The sequence below is a fragment of the Myripristis murdjan genome, chromosome 17, assembly GCF_902150065.1.
Source record: "Myripristis murdjan chromosome 17, fMyrMur1.1, whole genome shotgun sequence".
In the NCBI taxonomy this organism is placed as follows: domain Eukaryota; kingdom Metazoa; phylum Chordata; class Actinopteri; order Holocentriformes; family Holocentridae; genus Myripristis; species Myripristis murdjan.
The window spans coordinates 17,887,904-17,897,248 of record NC_043996.1 but is presented as its reverse complement, the minus strand read 5'-3'; positions in this window follow the sequence as shown (position 1 = coordinate 17,897,248).

Sequence of the window (9,345 nt, the reverse complement as noted above, 5' to 3'; positions counted from 1 at the left end):
ACCTCCTACCATGCCTATTCTTTATGCATCTCTTATGAATTGCTTTCATTTTGCATTCAGGACTGCGTTAGGCAACTTCAAATTAATGCCATTCAGTTCGCAAGTCTAATCCCCAATATCATGATTAAAATTCCCTTGGCTTTTATTTGCCTTATCAGCAATGCTCCATGTTGAGATAATGTGTGTCTTTACGACTCTGACAAAGTTGCTGTGCCATTTGTAGCTTTCCCTCAGATATTTGACGGTTGACATTCAAATGTGGTCCTTTCTACCTGGTTGCAGCTGCTCGCTGTTATCTGTTTCAGCTGAGGTTGAGCGAAAAGGTGCATAGGTTGGGCGCTGCAGGCAAAGAGAGATCTTCAAAGCATAATGAGGGTTTACTAGGGTGTGCCTGTGTGCCTAGTCCCTTCACAGAAAAGACGGGGGAAAATGCTTTCATTCTTCCCGTCACAGAGTACAGAGGGTCTTCCTTGGGCTAAGCCTCCGTTGTTGTTTGAATATATGCAGATCACTAAGTAATTAGAATACCAAAGGTTTCATTTCTTTGCTGTTTTTCATTTAGAGTCAGCTTTTGTTCACTGGATTCCCAATGTCAGCCCTGTTTCTCCAGGACCTTTTGGATGACCATGGTGACAGACTCCAGCAGCATGCACGGAGTGGGAAAAACAGGTCACACAGAGAAAGGGAGATCAACTGAGAAACTGTACAAAGAAAGTGTGAGTCTGTTTGTGTGTGTGTGTGTGTGTGTGTGTGTGTGTGTGTGTGTGTGTGTGTGTGTGTGTATAAGCTTTGATTGTTCTTCTATGCTCCACTGCCCACTGGATTTTGGGCATGCAACCTTTTTGCCCAATAGCTTGCAGCTCTGTGACTTCTTTCTCTCTCTCTCTCTGTCCATCTCTGTCTCTTTCTCTTGCTGTCTCTCAGTCTGCCCGTCTCTCTCTCTCTCTCTCTCTCTCTCTCTCTCTCTCTCTCTCTCTCAGGGTGGTAGCTGTATGCCTCAGCTAAGGTGAAAAAGCGTGGATGTGATTTCTATAGCCCTGTTGGAGACCAGCACCTCATCACAAACTGGTCTCGGCTGGTTGGGCGAGCGAATCAAATCTTGGATAGCAGGACCAAAACGATTTCAGTTTTAGACTGGGGACCCTGCCTCACATCTCAGTCATTGGTGCACATTCAATTGGATGCATTCGATTCAATTCAGCTCAAATATGAGATGGAACGAGGAGAACAGTGTTGGAAGACTGCTGAGGTTATGAAACAAAACCTTGAGAGGCACGGCGGTGTGGAAGTTAACCCATGGCATTCTATTATTTTTACAGATTTGAAGAGCCACTGGTGTCTGCTACTCATTGCAGTGTCTGTACACAATCAGCATTTAATCAAAATGGCATTGCACAATCAAAACTCACACAGAGGCAATAAATGAAATTGCAACAAACAACACTGCAGCTGCACATTTTGCAGACACACTCATAGCAATACAATATAAACTGGTGGGATAATTAAATAAGGTGTGATATGAAGGTGGAGCTGTACCACATTACAACAACGCAAACCTCCAATATTCTCTCTCTGCTCTTGTTGCTGGTGGAATGTCGTTTTTGTCCAATTCTTACTTATTTTGAATACTGCTGAAGTGTGTCGTGAGGTTACTTAAAATGGAGTGATTCATTCTGAGGGTCTTACACTAACAGGAAGCCCACTGTGTATGAAATCTCCACACCCGCTCTCCATATGCGGTACTTTGTGAATGAATAATTAGGAGGCTTTTTTCCCCCTGAGTGGTTAAGTAGTGCTGAGTCCTCCTGGCCCTGCTTTTTCCTCTTCCTCTTTCTGCATCTTGCGATTTAATATTTGGGAGGCTGATGTCATTCCTATTACATCACGATTATATAGTACTGTACTCCATTAAAGTCTTCACAGTACACAGGTGCAGAAAAGGACTCAGTGTTTATTTTAATGATGGTTATGCAGTGGTGTAGTTAAGATGCATCAGTCTTCTGCCACCAGGGTGTTGCAGTTTAATTTAGTGACTAGATTAGACTCCGGTACATCAATTTCTATAGATTTTTCACATCTTTGTTCATCTTGTTTGGACTGATCCTCCATGTGTGTACATGTGTCTGGAGGTTCAATCAAGTATATAAAAGGAAATCTATTCTTACGTGAAATAAATATACATTGTATCCCCTGAAGTGCTTGATGATGAAGGAGCATTATTCCAAACAATAGAACTACTTAAACTTCCATCCAAGTGGTGGTGATGGTTTGTTGTGTTTGGAGGACAGCATGTGGGTCAACAATGATATTGGCCAGTTTGCTCAGTAAACTGCAGCCTCTCTCCAATTGTGTGAGTGTGTGTGTGTGTGTGTGTGTGTGTGTGTGTGTGTGTGTGTGTGTGTGTGCGTGCATGTGTGCACATGTGTGTCTGTGCTGACCTTTTGCTGATTGTAAATTAAGTGTCGGTGAGTGCTTCAGGTCTCTGGCCTTTGAAGGTTATGCACACCAACACCCTAGCTCTGTTCACCAGTGAAGCAATAAACAGCACGCAAAGGACAGAGGACAACTAGAATTTTTCTCTCTCTCTCTCTCCCTCTCTCTCTTTTATCACTCTTTCATTCTCTGACCTCCCACCTCTTTCCACCTCCCTCTGAACATGGAATATCATGAGAGATCTTCACAGTCTCTCCCTGGGTGATGGGGGGATGTTGAAAATGAAAAGAAAAACAATTAGTAGCGCTGATGGGCCTGTGTGAGGTAATGAAATGGCGTGTCTCATTGTAGCGTGTAATGGAGAGCAGTTTGAAGTTAATTGAGGGGAGATAGGACACTGGGCCGGTGTCTGTCTGAGTATTGTAGTCAGGAGCAGGGTTTATCAGGGAGAGAATCACTGAACCCAGAAAAAAACCAATTCCTTATCAGACTTCACAAATGAGAACTATCTTGCTTTAACAGACTAGATAACGAGATCAATTGTTATCGTAATTAAATTCATATTCTTTTCATCTGTTACTGGGTCAAGTTCAAGGGCATGAAAGACCTTGCTAAGCTTCCTTGAGACTGAACGTTTCAGCTCATTCATGTCCGTATGTAGTTGCATTACCCTTTTATTTTATCTCAAATACTTATTGCAGCACGTTGATTTAAAAGTAAAATGAATATCCCGTTCAATTTAGCACTATGCATTTTCAGCAGAGAGTGAAAATTCAAGGTTTAGTTTTAGTGGGCAGGTTGATAATACATATCAAGAACCTTCGCAACAATGGCTCATGCACATGGGTAGTTTTCAGAAAGAGACAGAGTGCCACCCTCTGGTGTAATGATCAAATGATGTTGTATGTTCTGTTTTATTCCACTGACCAGCAAAACTCTTGAATCCATCTCATATAAGCATCATAATTAAAATATTAACTATCTTGCCTTTGTGGCAACAGCTGAAAAACAAGTCCCAAACAGCTGTCATTAGAGGAAAACCTTATCTGCCTTTACAGAATGTCTACAGATGTCAGAGTACTAAATTTAGTGCATTTTAAGAAACCATTTGAAGACACATTTGTAATCAATGATGACAAATTGTCTGTTATTCAAATAAGCATTGCAGGTCAGTACAAAGGTAAATTCCACTGTATATATTTTATCTGCAGTGCAGAGGTAGCTTTTAGGTAGGAATATGGTAGGTTATTTACTAAGTGACTGTACGCACTGTTACAAAAACAGTTTTCTTTAGATTAGATTGCAAGATGTCACTTTAATAAATCTAAAAACAGGACTTGGAACAGCTAGGCACAAGGATTTTCTTGGATTTCTCTTTGTGGATAAGCATGACAGGTAAGAATAAAGTGAGTTGACTTAATCTACAACATGCCAGTCGGTTCAGCAGCACGCTTAGACTATGATACTTTAATTGACAGATGAAATCAGATAAAATGCCTGTGTTTTAAGTAAAAACCTCGGACATTCAAATTTAAATCTATTCATTGACTTTCACTGGCCAATGTTTATAAAAATTTGAATTTAAGACATTTTTAAGACATTTTTAGGATCTGCTGACACCCTGCTTCATTTGAAGATCTTAAACATTACACCAAGTACATAAAGAAAACTGCTGGACTGACATCATTTAATGTTTCAATCACATCCCTAGAGTAGACTTCAGTACACAGCACACAAAAACCATTTCCTCCAAACATAGTCCATGACAGCTGTCCGGTAAGCTTTAACAGCCGGGTCAGAAGCCTGATCAACTACCATGCAGGTGTAATCAAATCCCAGGTGGATGTGCCCTGCAAAGGTCCAGTAGAAGCAGTGGGTGACCAGGCTGTTTTTGCCAGTAACATGCTGTACATCTGTAGTGACCTCCAAGATAAATAAAGGTGGGCAGACTATGGCTCAACCACCTCAGCCATAGCAAACGTCAGCAGCTTGTGGTCCATGAATGCCATGGACCTCCAGCAGGAAATGGAAGTGACGGATGACAAGGTAGAGGCCAAGGAATTCTCGGCCAAAGGTCCTGTACTTCTGTTCATTGGGGCATGGCTATCAGCTGAAGTAAGCCAGTGGCTGCTACACATCATCCACAAACTGCCCATACACTGCTCCAACTGTGTAGTCCAAAGTGTCTCTGGTGTCGGTGATAGGAGCCTTGGGATATGGTGGCGCCAACACTGTCACGTTGTCCAGAGCAGACTTAGCGTCTGTAAATGTCTTGACCCACTCTGAAGACCACTCCACCACTTGCTTGGCGGCTCTGCCATTCAGGGCCTCAGCTGCATGAGCTGAGCTGCCAGGGGACTGAAGCGGTGGTAAAAGTTCACCATTCCCAAAAAGTCCTGCAGGGATTTGACTGAAGTTCATCCTGACCTTAAATGTTCTAGGTCTCAGAGCATTTAAGGTAGTGACGAACTTTCTTAGAGTCTAACAAAAAAAAAAAAAAAGAGGGATTGAGACACATTTTGCATTTCATGACTGCGTGGGTGGTGAACAAGCTAGATGTAGCATAATGAAAAGCATTGGGATCAAGAGCCCTGGGAGGGGTCTCTTCTTTTCTCCACCTCACACCGGGTCTGTGTTAACAAAAGACAATTAAATGCAGCTTGCCTACAGTATTGATCATGTCTCCCTGACAGGCAGAGCAGAACCTCTGCACCTGTATTCATTAAACAACCTGTTTAGCAACCATAGGGAGGAAGGCAAAGTCAGCCTCTGTTTGTGAAATGAAGTGCCATGGGCCAGAAACACCTGCAAGATTACATGGAAACTTTTCAATGGAGCGTGACGGAATGAAGGAGCAGAAAGGAAGGGAAGGCCAGGTCATGACCTTCTCTACACAAAAAGGAAAGGAGGAGGAAAAGTAGGAGAGGTATTAAACCAAAAACAAACAATTGTTAAATTGGCTGTGCATTTTGTAAGACTAATTGGAATGAGAAATAAGCTATTTATTGCTTTATTGCTTTTTAAACACTGTTCACTTTTGAAGCTTGAGGGTGAAATGTTAACAAGTTTGACTTGTCCCTGTGAAATTAAGAAATGCTCTGGCAAGTCAAATGAATCAATGAATATTAAAAAGATACTGAATCTTAAAAACCTATTTGTTTTCAAAGACCTATTTTTTACTTTAGATGAATAAAAAGATTGCTTTAACTTACACCTCACCTACTTTACATTCCACAGAAGGCCTTTCACTGCTTTCACCCTTCAGTGGTAAATCTTCATTCCGAGAACCTCATTCAAAATAGGTCATTTTCCAGCAGATGGATTATACATGCCCCTCCCCGCAAAATGTAAATAGACAGGGTTTTTTAAATGCAATATTATAGAGACACTTGTAGCTGTGTATGTCCAACTTAACTAATGTAATTTACTCCTAAACATCAAGGATCACAGGTACTCTAAATACGCAGCCCTTTTTGAAGGCCATACATGACGTTTTACAGACAGAAAGGAAATATAGCACATTAGATTTTAGAAAAGCCACAAAGACTCCCTTCACTTCAAAGGTACAAAAAAGTCAAATTTATATTCCTTTGACAGAAGAAATAGGGCACCATAGAAAAGGAACAAAGATTGCTCTAAAAACCTGAGACATGAGGGAGAGCTCATTGTCTGGCCTGCTTCACCACTGGTCTCCATCTCTGATGACCCTGACCCCATGTTGGACATCGGACATCCCCTCAGACAGCAAAGGGAAGCAGCAGTATGATCCCAGCTGTCCTCATTTAATTCCCACATCTAAAGGAACAGAACAGGTATACGAACAAAAACTCAATAAAAGTAGATGTGCTAAAGCTCATACAAGAGGTAGAGCTCAATGTCTGCCCTGTCCTGCCCAGTGTTATCCATCAACAATGACCTTGACCTGCTGCTTGAGCTGAGGACATCTCCAGGGACCACAGACAGCAAAGATAGAGGAAAACTAGTGAGAAGGGGAGAGGATATTCATATGCCACAGATTGACCTATCCGTTGATATAAGGCTGCACTGTGGATTGATTTTTCTTTTTGGCAAAGGTGACCTTTGGGGTGAAAGTCTGGCATAAGCTGAAGTCTGACAAAGGGTCAAAGAAGTGTTTCAAAAAATGAATTTGAATATGTGCCCATAGAGGGGAGAAGATTGGGAGATGAGCAAATTTCTAAGTATGCTGGTGCCATGGCTCCGTAGACTGGAGTTCATGTCCATATTGTGTTTTTCACAGGGTCGTGGCTACAGGTCCAGCCCACAAACTGGGTTACATGTCCCCTCTCTCACTATCATGCTCCTTCTGTCTGCCCCCTTTTTTTTTCTTTTTTCTTTCTGCTCTGGTTCTTATGTTGGTTTTTGTTGCACTGCAACAATTAGGGAGAGTACTATATGGATTCACACAAATCCTGAATTTGAGTTGTATTTCTGTAATATTGCATTTGAACATAGTTTGTGCTGAACTGGGTAATCTTTAATGGAACCCAGGTGTACTGTGTTCATGTGAAAGAACAGGGAACGTCTCCTAAAAATATAACACCATGTGACATGGCTTTCCACAATAACATTCCATTGCTAGCTGAGGTGTTCTTGTTTAGCCCACGACACACTGGAGTTAGTCATGGATCAGGGGATTTGTAATGACACTGAGCCCACTAAAAGTCTGTATTGCTTTGTACTTGGTCTTGCCTCATCTTTGCCCTTTCTGCTGTTCCCATGTATGAAGTGAGGTGTGGTTAAGGTTGATTATTAATGGTCCTTCTACTTGCCAGTAAAAGAGGAAATGAAGGGCATGAGGAAATGTAGTAGTTTATGAATTTATTGATGTGTAATAAGGTGGCATTTTCAGACTGATGTCATGTAGCAATTTTATCATTTCAATAGTAAATTGATGGCATTGCTCCTAGAATATTATTGTGTTTTTCCCCTCATGTGGGGCAAAGAGAGGATGCCACATTGTTAACTCAGTTAATTAGACCAATTTTAATGATGAATACAGATGTGTGGCTTTAAATCATGTGATGTCATAAGCATAAATCATGGGATATCATAAATAATACGGGATTTACAGTCAAAGCATATGCCTTCCTAAAATCACTGCAATAAGCTTGACTTTTGGACAGGCCGCTTAAATACACAAACAACTTCCCTCCAGTTGATCTCATGTAAGTCCAGTTTGTCTGTTTGGATAATCCCCCAGTTAAGAGACTCTATTGCAAGAGTGACACAGTAATATGCAAGTGCATAGTGCAAGACAATAAGTAACTAAATGAATTTTGCAAAACATTAACTTAGTAAAGTGAAACAAAATTTAATCATTGTTAGCTAGTTGTTTGTGTTGTCATTTTCAAGTGTTAAGACATATTTTTGACTAGAATATTTTAGATATTGGATAACTCTTCCTTTACTTTACTTTATTTTGAAGCTTGTCAAATTACAAGCTGAATACATACCTCTGCAGGTCAGTTTTATAAGTAACTAAGGGTGGGATCCTGTGGGATGAATCACACGTCTGAGACAAGCAAAGATAAAACGTTGGCAGTCTGTTATGAAATCATGTCGGTTTCTTGTAAATAAATGTGGCTTAGATTATCTGTGTAGATAAGATTGCATTTGCCCTCTTTTAACCCACAATCACCATCATTCAGACAGACAGAAGGCATTATAGAAATTGTGTTTTCATGCCCTGCATATATGTTTGGGACTTCACAGACTCTGAACAAAGACATGTTCTATAACGAACAGCTTTAAAGAGCTTTAATGTTTGTTTTGCCCCCGTCTCTTATTGACACAGGATGGGGCTTCAGGAATGTCAGAACAGGTGTATCAGACCATTGCCCTCCCACATGATGGCCTTTTCTTATCATTCCTCTTCTGCCCATACTTACAGTGTGGACTGCTATCTATGTAACACACTGTGAGCAGAATTACTTAAAGTCTGTTTTAACAAGAATATTATCAGGTCACAATGTACACATGCCTCCTTGTGCGCCTCTCAAGAAGACACATAGATTGTGCACGGCACTTAACTGATTCTTTGGGCTTATCTTTGCTGGGAGTTGTCGGGTGTGAGGCTTTTTAGACCAGATTTATGATGCAAAAAGTTATCGTTGGCCTTTTCCTGTATGCAAAATTCATGAGTATCTACAACAGTCAGCTTTTAATGGTCTGAACTGAACAACCTAATACTATGGTATACCAATAGTGCAGGTTACTTGCTTGGATAGGTTTTCATAAATGATAGGCAAAATTATCGAAAGCCATTATTAATCATCATAAGAGTGATTATTAGTTGACCAAGGCAATTTTACCTAAGGATAGGCCTAATAAGAGCTGTTTACACCAGGAATATTACCTTAGTACTAATAGCCTATGCATAAAAGTATAATGTAGTAAATTGAAAGGCAGGCAGATCTTCCCTGAATAGGGATTGAGATTTCCACTCATAAATCACTCTGACAACTGACATGAATTAAACACACTTTATTATAGCTACAACTACTAACTACAAACGACCAACTACGAGATACTGTATATATGACAGACAAACTATACACATGTAAATGAACAAGGTGATGCATATATGGACTGATATGGTAAGTGGATAAGCGATATGTGGCAGGAACAAATATATGGATGGAAAATTTATGACCCGATACAATGAAGTTGCACCAAGGGATGATCAACCACCATGTACCTGGAGCATCGGAAATAACTTCTTGCAGGGTTGTGGAGCGGTGGTGAAGGTTGGTTGGCAGGAGCAGGCCAGATTGTAGCAGCAGAGCCCTCAGGAGGAGACGAGGACAGGGGAGTCAGGGGACAGAGTTTGCGTCAGTGTACATCTCTCTTTCTCGGACAGCTACTGCTCAGATGACCCTCCCAAATGGGACT